This window comes from Staurois parvus, unplaced genomic scaffold (genome assembly GCF_062004578.1).
Source record: "Staurois parvus isolate SC_StPar_1 unplaced genomic scaffold, SC_StPar_1.0 ptg000154l, whole genome shotgun sequence".
NCBI lineage: Eukaryota > Metazoa > Chordata > Amphibia > Anura > Ranidae > Staurois > Staurois parvus.
The window spans coordinates 8,888,746-8,902,057 of record NW_028317950.1 but is presented as its reverse complement, the minus strand read 5'-3'; the positions used below and the strand labels follow the sequence as shown (position 1 = coordinate 8,902,057).

The 13,312-nt window shown below is 43.1% G+C and overlaps 1 protein-coding gene across 1 annotated transcript in view; it reads right to left on the bottom strand.

The window, feature by feature from the left end:
• The window catches only part of LOC149463483 (phospholipase A and acyltransferase 2-like), an 83,096-nt gene extending 71,697 nt beyond the window's left edge, over nucleotides 1–11,399 (bottom strand). Inside the window, exon 1 of the mRNA XM_089675019.1 lies at nucleotides 11,354–11,399. The gene's annotated coding sequence lies outside the window, so the exon portion shown is untranslated. The remainder of the gene's footprint in view (nucleotides 1–11,353) is intronic.
• Nucleotides 11,400–13,312: the final 1,913 nt, after the last annotated feature.

Genomic DNA, 13,312 nt, shown 5'->3' with positions numbered 1-13,312 from the left:
CAAACAGAGTTGCATAGAATTGCGAAATAACATTCGCAAGGCAATGAAAGAACAAAGAAATAGTCTCATAGATGAGAGACATATAGGTATATATAATGTTAGTGCATAACAGTGAATTAGCCATCATTTTCAAACAATTTAGTAGGCAAATCGGAAACAGAACCCACGGTTCCCAAACTGCTTCAAAGATGGGGACAGAGATAGCATGCAAAGCAGTGAGGTACTCTATTCTTCTAATCTCTGCTATAACCTTCACCTATTCCAATCGTGTAGGAGGCGTAGTAGAAAGCCAATGCATGGGAATGGTTCTCTTGCCGCTGCTAAAACATGGGAGGATAATTTCCAGGCAAATTTGGAGAGGCCTGGAAAAGGTAGACCCAGCAAGAAGTGGATGGGCTCAAATGAAATAGGAGCTTGTAAAGGTAGCTGAAAAAGGTTAAGGAGTGCCAGTTTCCTCACCACATTGCCGGCAGACAGGAGCAACACTCAGATTGAGAGCATGGAGAACCTCAGGGGTCTTATACCAAAACATCAGTATTTTATAAGTGTTTTCTTTATATACTACACATATAGAAGATCTGGAGGCAGACTCCCAAATCCTACTCCATTGATCCAAGGCAATATCACGTTGGAGGATTCAAGGCCATTTGCACATATAAAGGTGTGTATCAATAGAAAGAGGACAGGTGTCTTGAAGCAGCTTATAAGTAGAGGAAATTATGCCCCATTGGTATGGACCCTGAATGGCGGCCATCTTGGTACATGTTTATTTTCCCTTCATTTGTATTACTCCACGTGGATAAAATTTTTATGTTTGATATATGATTTCAAATAAATACCACACTATATAAGCACTTTTTGGCTCCTGTGGCTGAGCTGATTCCCCCCCAGGATCACAGGAGACCTATCCCAATGGATGGGTGGATGGAGCTACAGGAGTAGATCCGGAAATGTCAGTAGACCACTGCACCCCCAGATGTGTGATATAAGCAAATGCACATTAATATTTTCTGTCTGGTGAGTGTACATCTATCCCAAGTGGTGGATTCCTTTCATGAATTTGTGCACGTCTGCACTTCATGAATAATTGCACGTTTGCACTTTGGTACTTGGAATAATTACCCTTCCATAAAGTATTATCAGTTTTTACTGCTTGCTGAATTACTTTTACAGTTGTCACGGACGCATATTGATGCACATAGTTTCACTTTTGACGCACATTTCTTTACTTTATTTATATATGTTATTTATGTTACATGCGCTGCACTTATATCTTTGAAGTTGATTTTGGACCTTTGCCGATATCCAGAATGCTAGCAGCTATTCTTAATCATTAATTTGGCAATTCTAATATTTATATACTTCATAATTTATTTGGCGCTCACTTATACATTATTTAGATATATGTGACACACTGAGTACTTGATTATTTGAATAGATTTATATATATATCACAGTGCTGCACTTATAGAAATTTGATACGTATATTGGGACTGTTGCCTATGCCCTTTAGTGCCAGCAGCTACCTGGAATTACTACCTATACTGATTGTTTTATGCACTCAATAGTACATTTATTTTATACATATAAAGGTGTGTATCAATAGAAAGGGGATAGGTATCTTGAAGCAGCTTATAAGTAGAGGAAATTATGCCCTGTTGTTGGTATGGACCCTGAATGCAGATACGTTTTAAGTGAGTAAGTTTCTCAAGGGTTAAAGATGGGGCTTTAGAGGAAAAAAAATGCTTTATCTGTAGATAAACATAATACTGGTGAGGTGACATATGAGTAGCTTTTTCAATCTCAGAAAAGGGTTTAAGCTTACAGGTCACTGGGTGGACCAAGTGTCGCAATTGAAATAGATTGGCCTTGGCCCAGGGACTTACACGAGCCAAAGCCAACCTATCTGGGAGATTGGGATTAAGTATGGCATTGGTCAGGGGGAACACAGAGAAGACATGGCAAATCTAACCCTACACCGCCTCAATATAGATAATGTAAAATACATGGGCACAAGCAGAAGATGTTTGTGAGAGGTTGTGTCAGGAAAGAAGAACTTTGCAGCTGCGCACGTCTGTGCGCCAACACCAGGTCCCCGATGGCTGTATCGGTGCGCATGCGCACAAGGTTGCGCACACCCGAGTGCGCACACAGGCATGCGCTGACGTGCACAGGCGGGCTATTTAAAACCCTGCTGCAAACAGAATGGTGACTTCTGGTCTATTGCATTCTGTATCTGTATCCTGATTCCTGTGATCTACCTGCTTGACTCTGACTACAACTGAACTCTGCCTGCACCGACCTTTTGACTATCCGCTTGCCTATTCCTTTGTATCTGATCCGTCCGATTGATCCTGACTCGGCCTGCCTGACTATTCTACCTCTCGTGCCTGTGACTACTTCTGGCTACCAGCTGCCACGGTCATCCGCATCTCAGCTACACCTCTCAGTTGCCACATCTGCTCACCTGCATCCTGCTACCGACCTGCTTCCTGGTCTTCCGGGTCTTCACCTGCCAGCTGTCACCGCAGACCCATCAGGCACTCGTGCCCCTCCCAGCTCGATACTTCCTGTCTACCCTATCAGGGGCCCGAATGGGAGTGGTAAGAGGATGCTCTCTCTCCACATCAGTAGAGAACAAGGGAGGGATGTAACCATTCAATCTCGGCCCATTTTTTAGGGGGGCGCTGAGAGGACCACGAGACAAAAGTACAAAGGTGAGTAGCTAAATAATACAACACAATGTCTGGGGCCCCCAGGCCTCCCATAGATCGAGGAAAAAGAAGGACAGTATAGGCAGTTCAGTGGGATTTATTATGCCAGATGAAGTGGAGGACGGATTTCTGAAGGGACATGGGAATAGGAACAGGAAACATTTCAAACAAATACAGAAGTTTGGGCAGTTTGGTCATTTTTAGCACATTAATCCTTCCAAGGAAGGAGATGGCAAGATTGTCCCAAGATTTTAAGCATGAACAAGAGGGGGAAAATTAGCTTCATAAAGGGAGTGGTAGGAGGAGGTAAGGTTGTACCTAAATACCTCAAGGCGTGTGGGCACCATCAATAGAGATAATTTAACTGAAGGGAAGATAAAATGGTAGATGGTATGTGGAGCGGTAATGCTTTGGTTTTAGCCGCGTTAACCTTATAACCCTAGTGGGCACCGAAAAGCTGTATAGTACGATGTAAGACCGGCAGAGTAATGTGGGGCTCCATCAGTGTCAACAAGATGTCATCAGCGAATAAAGACAGTTTAAATCAGTATTGTGGATGTGTATCCCATGGATTTCATAGCTATAGCCAGGGGTTCCAAAGAGAGGATAAACAACAAGGGGGAAAGCGGGCATCCCTGGTGTGTACCATTGGTTATCTGAAAAGAAGAGGATAAGAATGACGCTAATTTGACCTGGGAAGAGGGAGTGGAGTAAAGGGCTTTTAAAGCAGGTAAAAACGGACCACTAAACCCAAATCTCTCCAGGACTAGAAACAGCTTAATCGGTCAAATGCTTTTTGGACATCCAAGCTCAACAAGAGAGTAGGAGTTGGGGACTTATTGACAAGACCAATCAGATCAATTGTCCTCCTGGTGTTATCTGCAGAGTGTCTAGCCGGAACAAAGCCCACCTGATCTCTGTGAATAAGCTTGGAGATACATTTGGCCAGTCTGTTAGCTAGTATTTTCAAAAAAATCTTGTAGTCAGAATTTAATAAAGCTATAGGATGATAATTATCTGAAAGGGAATAGTCCTTATTCGGTTTGGGGATCACAGAAATGTACGCACGTGTAAAATCATTGTGTAAAATCGTGTGGATGCGACCCCTTCAGGAGATCCCGATCAAAGTCAGAAGATGGGGGGCTAAAATGCCAACAAAAGACTTGTAATATGAGTAAGGAAGACCACCCTGGGGACTTGTGAGTAGGAAGATATTTGACAACATCCAATAATTCTTCAATGAAGATGTCTGCGTTCAGAGCTGTAACATGGGAAGGCAAACATAGCAATTGTAAGTAGTCAAAAAAAGCATCAAAAGCAGCCATCTGAAGGGGAGGGTGTGTATCAGGGGCTAGGAAATTATAAAGCTTCTCATAGTATTCCCCAAATATTGTAGCCATAACATGCGGGTCATATGTGGGTTTGTCATCAGACTGGAGTAGGTGGCCCGGTAGTGGGGGGGATGTTTGAGATTTAAGTCTATTTACGAGCATGTGATGCGGTTTATTAGAAAACTCATAAAATGTTTGCCTAGCCCAGGTGAGAGACTGAGCAGTTTTATGCAGGTCAAGAGCCCCAATTTGATCCCATATATGGGAAACTTTCTGGAGCCGAGGTATATACGGGTTATCTGGCAATCGACGTTCAACTAAGGATAATTGGCATGAGAAGGATTGTCTGGCACAAACAGAGTCCTTCTTTAATTGGGCACCCATGGAAATACAGAGGCCTTTGAAGACAGCCTTATGGTCCTCCCAGAGGGTTGAGGATGAAGACACCTAGCCAACGTTAAGTTGAAAATAAGCATCCAGGCCCTGAGAGAGCTCCTTTCAAAGTTGTTCGAGCGCAGAAAATTCTCATTGAGGCGCAGTGGCAGACCTTAGCGGGGGTGTTAGGAAGAATTAGATCAAGTGACAATGAGGCATGGTCTGACCAAGTCATTGGGTTGATCTCTGAAGAAACCAAGAAGGGGATCAGGGGGGCAGTGACAAAAAAAAATGATCCAATCGAGAGAACATGCAATGTGGAGTAGAATAAAACGTGCATGGAGTAGATAGGGAACATAATTTATTTAGGGTTTGAGAGAGAAATGACAGCTGACCAGAATTGGTTGCATACAAATTCAAAAGCACAAATGGAGAGCCCTCTTACATACATTCCAACAAGAAATAATAACCAAGTGGGTCAACCCAAGAGTAGGAAACTCGCAGGAAGCAGTTTTTCTGTATCAAAATAGCTACTCTGGCTTGAGATCAAAAGCCAAGTAGGATTGCGGAAAGCTCTTGGAGGCAAAGCGAAAAGAGCCATCCTGTTTGAAATGGGTTTCCTGAATGAATATAATATCTGCTCCCAAGGATCTGAGCTCCTTTAGAGCCATCCACCATTTTTGGACTGAATTAAGTCCTTTGACATTATATGACAACAGCCTTAAAGTCATCAGGAGACAGTAATGAGTGTAGCAGCTGTGTAACCTGAGCATACAGAAAATTATCATCAATGAGGCAAAACAGAAAGCAGAAAACAACAGAAATAGAGAACCAGGTGATTAGCATGGCAACAGACCTAGTACAAAAAAATGTAACAGAGGCCATAGGGATTACAACTGGAAACAAAGATATCATCAGAGATATGTACCCAGAATATTGGAGATATCCCGAGTCGTCAGGGCTTAAAGCCTGACACACCAGGGGGCAACATGGCAGCTGACCCTAAACGGTAGGTGCCTACCTCAGTAATCCACATAACAGCTGTAACCAGGATACATCAATAAAAGCTCAATTAACCGGGCGGGAGACCTAATACGTAAAAGAGTCAGGCAGTGGGGCCCATCGAACCAAGAAGTCAGGGACATTGAGGAGTGCGAGGAAATCTCTTCTTCCCAGCTTTAGTAGGTGTCCAGATCTTGCGTGGAATTGCAGAGGACCTGGGCGGAGAAGGAGGTCGCAGAAAGGCCTCTTCCAGCAGGGGAAGGAGTGCCAACTGTGTAAAGAAGGAGTCACGTAGTAAGACTTGGGCATTATCTTTGGAGACAACTAGCTTGAAAGGAAATCCCCACTGGTAAGTGATACGGTGCTGCTGGAGATGAGTGGTGACCAGCTTCAAGACACATCTTTTTGCCAAGGTGAAGGGGGATAAATCACTGAAAATTTTAAGCCTGTCTCCTTTAAATTCCAGGGAGGACTTGTTGCGGGTAGAAGAGAGCAAGGTTTCTTTGCTGTCAAAGTAGTGAAAATGAATGATAACATCTCTGGGCCTAGTGCCCTCAGGAGGCCTTGGCCTAATGACCTATGGGCCCTGTCCATGTGCCAATCAACATCTGGGACTTTGCGGGCCAGAGTGGTAAACAGAGACAGCAAGTAACGCTGAAGTTGGGAGTCAGGGACCGTTTCAGAGATGCCAAGAACACAAATATTCTGGCGGCATTCCCTGTTTTCCAGGTCTTCCTGCTGGAGCTGTACCTGAGACACGTAGTGTTTCAGATTCACATTATCCTCTCCCAGGACATGGACATATTGCACCAATTCATCAAGCTTTGACTCATGGTGGTCTGTGCGGTCTCCCAATTGGGTAATCTCCCCCCTAAGCTCCTGAACCAGTTTCCCAATTTCAGCAGAGACAGTGCAGGTGATATTGTGTAAGAATAATTGTAGTTTGTCCTCCAGCATATCCAGCATCAGAGAGGGGACCGCTGGGGTGGGAAGCAGAGCAGCAGACGTGGAGCTCACCCTTCACGAGTCCGCCATCTTGGATCGCCGCACATGCATCTCTGGATTTCTGTTTTTTTCTCCCTTCTTCTGTTGCTACCTTCTGCCTATCTATCACTATTGAAAAATTTTCGCTCTAGAGGCCCAAACCTGCATGGCTGCGACCTGGGTTAACACTCTGGAGAGATGGAAAGGAGGTATCACAATGTCTCTTATCTGGTAACTGACCTTTGACATTTCACGTGTCTACCTGCGTGTCTACCTGCTGCTTTGTGTGCGCTGCACTGAGGCACTGTTTTTGTATGATATGGTTGTAAATGATGTTTATAATTTGTGCTTATAAAGTTTGTTGCTGTCCCACCATGCTGGGTGGATTTTACGCAATAAATTAAAAAAAAAAAAGAAAAAATCCATACCACTATCTAGGATAAGGGTCTAGTATGTGTCTTTTTGCATTGGTCGTCTCAAAATCCATACCACAGCCTTTTGTGAGCATGCAGCCTGGCAGGCCATGAATGGTCCTCCCCACATAACAATACCAGAGCACATGCCTTCACCATGGGTAGGGTACCTTGCTAAGGGGACCCTAACAAAGCAACTTATTCCTATATTGTTAGGAATAAGGACCTCTTCCCCACATCCCTGGCCCACTGGATGTGGAGGTCTGCATGGGGGGGGACTTATCGGAATATGGAACCCCCCTTTAAAATGAGAGGGCCCCCCGATATCTACTGCCTCCTCTCTATGAATGAGTAAGGTCTACGTAGTACCTCTTATCCATTAATATGAAAAATAGCAGTGTAAATAAAAAACAAACACATTTGATAATGCCGTTATTTAAAAAAAGCCCAAAATGTCCCATAGTTTATATGCATCACATTGTCTAGCAATGATGATCCATCGTCACTCACAATGAACTGCGGCTGCAGACCCTCTGAAACCCCATTGACTAAAAGCCAGTGGTGAATGTTGAACAGTCAATATTTGGATCAATTCCTACATTGGTCTCAACCTGAACTTTATCACTAGTCAGTAGTAGAGTAAAGTTTGTGTTTTTTAATGTTGATGGAGGGCACAAGAGCACTGTTCGGCCCTGGGTGCATACTGCCCTATATGGAAGTGCCACTGAGTGCACCATCTAGCCCTGTTCAGCCATAGCAGCTATCAGATTCTCATAGAGTTTTACAGGCTACTAGAAAATGGTCTGGACAGTGTGTCTCTATGTTCCAGACGCAGCGTCTGTCTAAACACTGGAATCTCAGGTACCAGGGCTAAATGTCTAGTGTGCATGAGGTCTAAGTGATACCTTTTATTAGCTAACTCACAGTTATTAAATATGCAACCTTTTGGGACCCCTGAGATCACATCCTCATTCTTTATACAATTCTGAAAATGGTTCTAAAATCTGCAATCTGCAGAGGTACAAGGAGAAGCAATGAAATATAATCATGTATAAAATGCAACATTTTTTTCTTGACAAATTTAAGATAGCCATACACATCTATATATTCTGTCGTTCAGCCAGGGGCTGAATGTGAGAATATAAACAGATTCCACTATCCACGCTAAACAGCATGGATGGAGGAATCTCTAATGCTGGCTATTGTATTCAGCATTATACTCGTGGTTGCCTGAATGCCCAACAGTGACTACGTGGGATGCTGTCAATGTTCAGCTAATCAATTTCCACCAGGCTCAGTTGATTTATTTATTGAGTTTTTATAACGTAGCAGTGCTCACAGGGCCACTAATGGCTTGAAATTCGACTGATTCTGCAGTAATTAAATGAAATTTTGGCCATCAATAGTCCAGCATTAGTAGTGTTAACAGTGTTAACAGCCATTGTAAAGGGTTAGGCTACAGAGATATCGGTCAGGGCTAAGAAGTGTTATTGGGGTATTTGACTTACAGATGAAAAGTCTAAATGAGGAGTCTAACTCATCTCCTCAACATAAAGTTCTGTTAGAGAGACAGGTCAAACTCTTTGCCAATGAATGCAGCTACATGTTCGTGCTACACTTGTGGACACATCTGGGGACATTTTATATTTGGGGACTGTCCCTGGAAACTGGGAATGTCTGCTGTATGATAGGCAGCTAAAAGAACATATGTTTGGTTGTTAAAATGTCTCGTTAGTACAAGACCTGGAATGCTCAGCGAGATCCCATTCTTTGTGCTGGGAGCGCGGTGTGCAGCACCCTCCCAGCACAAACACAAAAACACATACACTATAATTGCCAAAAGTATTGGGACACCTGCCTTTACATGCACTTGAACTGAGCACAGCCATCCAGAGCAGTGTGCTTACAGTGAAGAACACCCCCCCTGTCCCCTAGTAAAACACTCCCATCACACAGTTAACCCTTTGATTGCCCCTCATGTTAACCCATTCCTGCCCAGTGCCATTAGTACAGTATCAGTGCTTTTTTTTTTAGCACTGATCACTGTATTGGTGTCACTGGGGATGTCAGTGACACCAAGTCAGTTTCCCCCAGTGTCAAAATGCCTGCTGCAGTCCCGCCATAAGGCACTGATCGCCGCCATAAGTCGCTGATCACCGCCATAAGTCACTGATCGCTGCCATTATTAGTATAAAAAAAATTCCAGTATCTATACCGCCATTTGTAAACGCTATAACTTTAATGTAAACCAATTAATTTACACGTATTGGGATTTTTTTTAGCAAAAGCATGTTGCAGAATACATTTTGGCCTAAATTTATGATGAAATTTGATTTTTTAAATTTTTTACTGGACATGTTTAATAGCAAAAAGTCAAAAATATTGTTTTTTTTCTCAAAATTGTCGGTCTTTTTTTATAGTGCACAAAACAAAAAATACACATGCGATCAAATACCACTGAAAGAAAGCTCTATGCATGGGAAAAAAAGACGTAAATTTATTTTGGGTGCAGTGTTGCATGACTGTGCAATTGTCAGTTAAAGTAACGCAGCGTTAAAGTAACGCAAACCACTTCCTGACAGAAATACTGCTACAGGGCGGCACGGGTGCGCAAAATCACATATATATACGTGATTCATGCTCCCGTGGTTTTCACACCCCTCCCAGATATCTTCAGATTGCCTGCCAGTACACCAGTAATCACATGTAACCCCTTGATTGCCAGGAACACACTCATACACAATAAACCTCCATTGCTAGTATAGTGTCTTAACAGATCAGCACTATACCAGCGTTCACATCAGTATAGTGTCCCCAAAAACGCAGCGTTAGCGGGATCAGCCCCTGCACCTGCCAGCACCTGCGTTTAGCCCCTATGCTTACCCCCTCACTTCTCCCCCAGCAAGTGCAGCGTCAGTAGATCACTGTCACTTGATACATTGCACACAAAGCCGCAGTGTTCACAGAATCAGGCCTGATCTCTGCTAGCACTTGCCGGTAAATTTTGATGACTCTCATATGCAGCAGAGTGGCAGTACTAGTGCTGCTCTACCTTTTGGTGAACTGGCGAGCACCAGCAGCCTAGTCCATCCTGGTCTTTCACATACCAGCACGGCAGTATCACTTGGTGGCGTGGCGAGTCCTATAAGTGTAGTACCAGCTGGTTCGGTGGTGAGCACAAGTATTGTCCTGCAATCACCAAGAATTCGCACACAGGCTTGTAGAGCCCCTAGTATCCTTCCGGATGTGCTTGCAAATCCCGATTGGCATCCCACAAATTCTTCAGCACCTGTACTTCCCCCATCCACTGCCCAACCTGGAATTCAGGTGGAAACAGCAAATTTAACTACTACCCTTGATTTTTTTGGAGCTGTTTTTCAAGGAAGGTCTGTAGGCATTGATTGTTGATCAAAGCAAATATATATGCACAATTTGTCACCACCAACTCAAATTCAAACCTTGCCAGACCATTGGTATGGAAACCCACTACAGTTTCCGAATTTAAATTTTTTTGGGGTCTAACCCTCAACATGGGCATTACTGAAAAAAATGAATTGCGGTTGTATTGGTCCACAGACCTGATTCATCATATACCCATGTTCTCTGCTGCCATGGCCAGGCATAGATATGAGAGTATAATGTGTTTTATGCATTTCAACAACAACACACTCTGTCGTCCTCGGGGTGACCCTGAATTTGACAGGCTCCACAAAATTCAGCCCCTCGTAAATCACCTTACCAAATATTTGCAAATGTCTATACTCAAAACATGATGAGTCCCTCATTAATTTTTCTGGCCACCTTGCATTCAAACAATTTCTCCCCAGCAAGCGTGCCAGATATGGGGCAAGATGTATAAGACATATGAGAGGGCAACAGACTATACATATAAGTTTCGGATTTACGAGGGAAAAGCTAGTCACGTGGAGCCCCCCGGATGCCCAGACTACATGGGAGCAGTGGCAAGATAGTTTGACAATATATGACAATGCCCATTGCATTCCCTGTGATAGCATTAAAAGTGATAAAAATATGAAAGGGACAGTGTAAAAATAATTTAAAAAATCAAAATAACTTAAAAAAAAGCACCTTCGCCCCCTGTGTGCGCACACCTGTGTTGACTCTATGCCAGTATGTAAACAGCGGTTGCACCATGCATGTGAGGTATTGCCACGAACGTCAGATAAAGGGCAGTCATTCTACCACTAGACTTCCTCTGTAAATCTAAAATGTTAGCTTGTAAAGGCATATAAAGCATTGCCTATGGATAGTCAATTAGCTAACAAATTTATCAGATTTCAAACTCTCTGAATATTAGATATGTGCAATCTGTATCTGTGTTCTCTTTGTGTGCACTAAAATAAAGTAAAGTAAAACAGATTTTTCATAAGGTTTGCACATGTACACTAATGGACCTCACCTCACACTCGTTAAATCACATCTTAAGAGCAAAATGCAGCAGTAACGTCTGCTTGATGTCATTTCAGATGAAGCCATATAGTAGAGAGAAAAAAGCGATTATTTCAGGACTTACCAGCTCCACGTCTTATTCTCAGGTATTCTGCAGGACAATGTAATGGACTATATGAATCTTGGTTTCACTTTCTATTTCATGTCATGCTCCAGTGTTATTTGTCAAACCTTTTCTGTAGGCGTAACATCTGTTCAGGCTATCACCATCGGATATTATTTATCATTGGTTTAGTAAACACTTGTTCTAACACCTGTATCTGATTGTGAATATGTAATGAACAAGTCTGTATGGCATTACTGTGGTGCCCATTCACATCAGCGCAGCATGGTGTGGTGCGATATTTGAAAAGGTGTGTGGGCTTCTTCTGTTGCTACACAGTGCGTCATTGGCCCCATAGACTTCAGAGACTTCATGCATGTTTGGCAAGTTTTTGGTGCTTTTTTTTGCTTAAATCCCTGTCTCTTCCTTCTGGAAACAATTACAGTTGCAAGAAAAAGTATGTGAACCCCTTGGGATTACGTGGAGTTTTGCATGAATTGGGCATAAAATGTGCTCTGAACGTCATCTAAGCCACAGAAATAGAAGACCACAGTCTGCTGAACCTAATACTACACAAACATTAGATGTTGCCATGGTTTAATTGCACATAACATGTAAACATTCACAGTGCAGGGAGGAAAATGTATGTGAGGCCCTAGCTCAATGACTTCTCCCAGAGCTAATTGGAGCCAGGAGTGAGCCAACCTTGACTCCAATCAGTGTGATGATATTGGATGTGTAGCTGACAGCTGTCCTGCCCTTAAAAAACACACACCTGTTTTGGGTTTACTGGTTTCAAGAAGCACTGTCTGATGTGAACCATGCCTCGCAGAAAAGAGCTCTCAGAAGACCTACGATCAAGAATTGTTGACTTGCATGAAGCTGGAAAGGGTTACAAAAGTATCTTGAAAAGCCTTGATGTTCATGTGTCCACGGTAAGACAGACTGTCTACAAATGGAGAAAGTTTAGCACTGTTGCTACTCTCCCTAGGCGTGGTCGTCCTGTAAAAAATGACTGCAAGAGCACAGCGCAGAATGCTGCATGAGGTAAAGAAGAATCCCAGAGTGTCAGCTAAAGACCTACAGAAATCTCTGGCACATGCTAACATTTTTGTTGACACATCTACAATAAGGAAAACATTAAACAAGAATGGAGTACATGGGAGGACACCACGGAGGAAGCCATTGCTGTCCAAAAAGAAGATTGCAGCACGTTTGAAGTTTGCAAAAGAGCACCTGGATGTTCCACAGCACTACTGGCAAAATATACTGTGGACAGATGAAACCAAGATTGAGTTGTTTGGGAAGAACACACAACACTATGTGTGGAGAAAAAAAGGCACAGCACACCAACATCAAAACCTCATCCCTACTGTAAAACATGGCAGAGGGAACATCATGGTTTGGGGCTGCCTCAGGGCCTGGACGGATTGTTGTCATTGATGGGAAAATGAATTCCAGAGTTTATCAAGACATTTTGCAGGAAAACGTACGACCATCTGTCTGCCAACTAAAGCTCCGCAGAAGATGGGTGATGTAACAGGACAATGGCCCAAAGCATACAAGTAATTCAACAAAACAATGGCTGCAACAGCACAGAATATGCCTTCTGGAGCGGCCCAGTCAGATTCCTGACCTCAACCCGATTGAAATGCTGTGGCATGACCTTAAGAGAGTGATTCACACCAGACATCCCAAGAATATTGCTACACTGAAACAGTTTTGTGAAGAGGAGTGGTCCAAAATTACTCCAGATCATTGTGCAGGTCTGATCTGCAACTACAGGAAACGTTTGGCTGAGGTTATTGCTGCCAAAGGAGGGTCAACCAGTTATTAATCCAAAGGTTCACATACTTTTTTCTCTCTACACTGTGAACGTTTACATGTTATGTGCAATTAAACCATGGCAACATCTAATGTTTGTGTAGTATTATGTTCAGCAGACTGTGTTCTTCTATTGTTGTGACTTAGATGACGTTC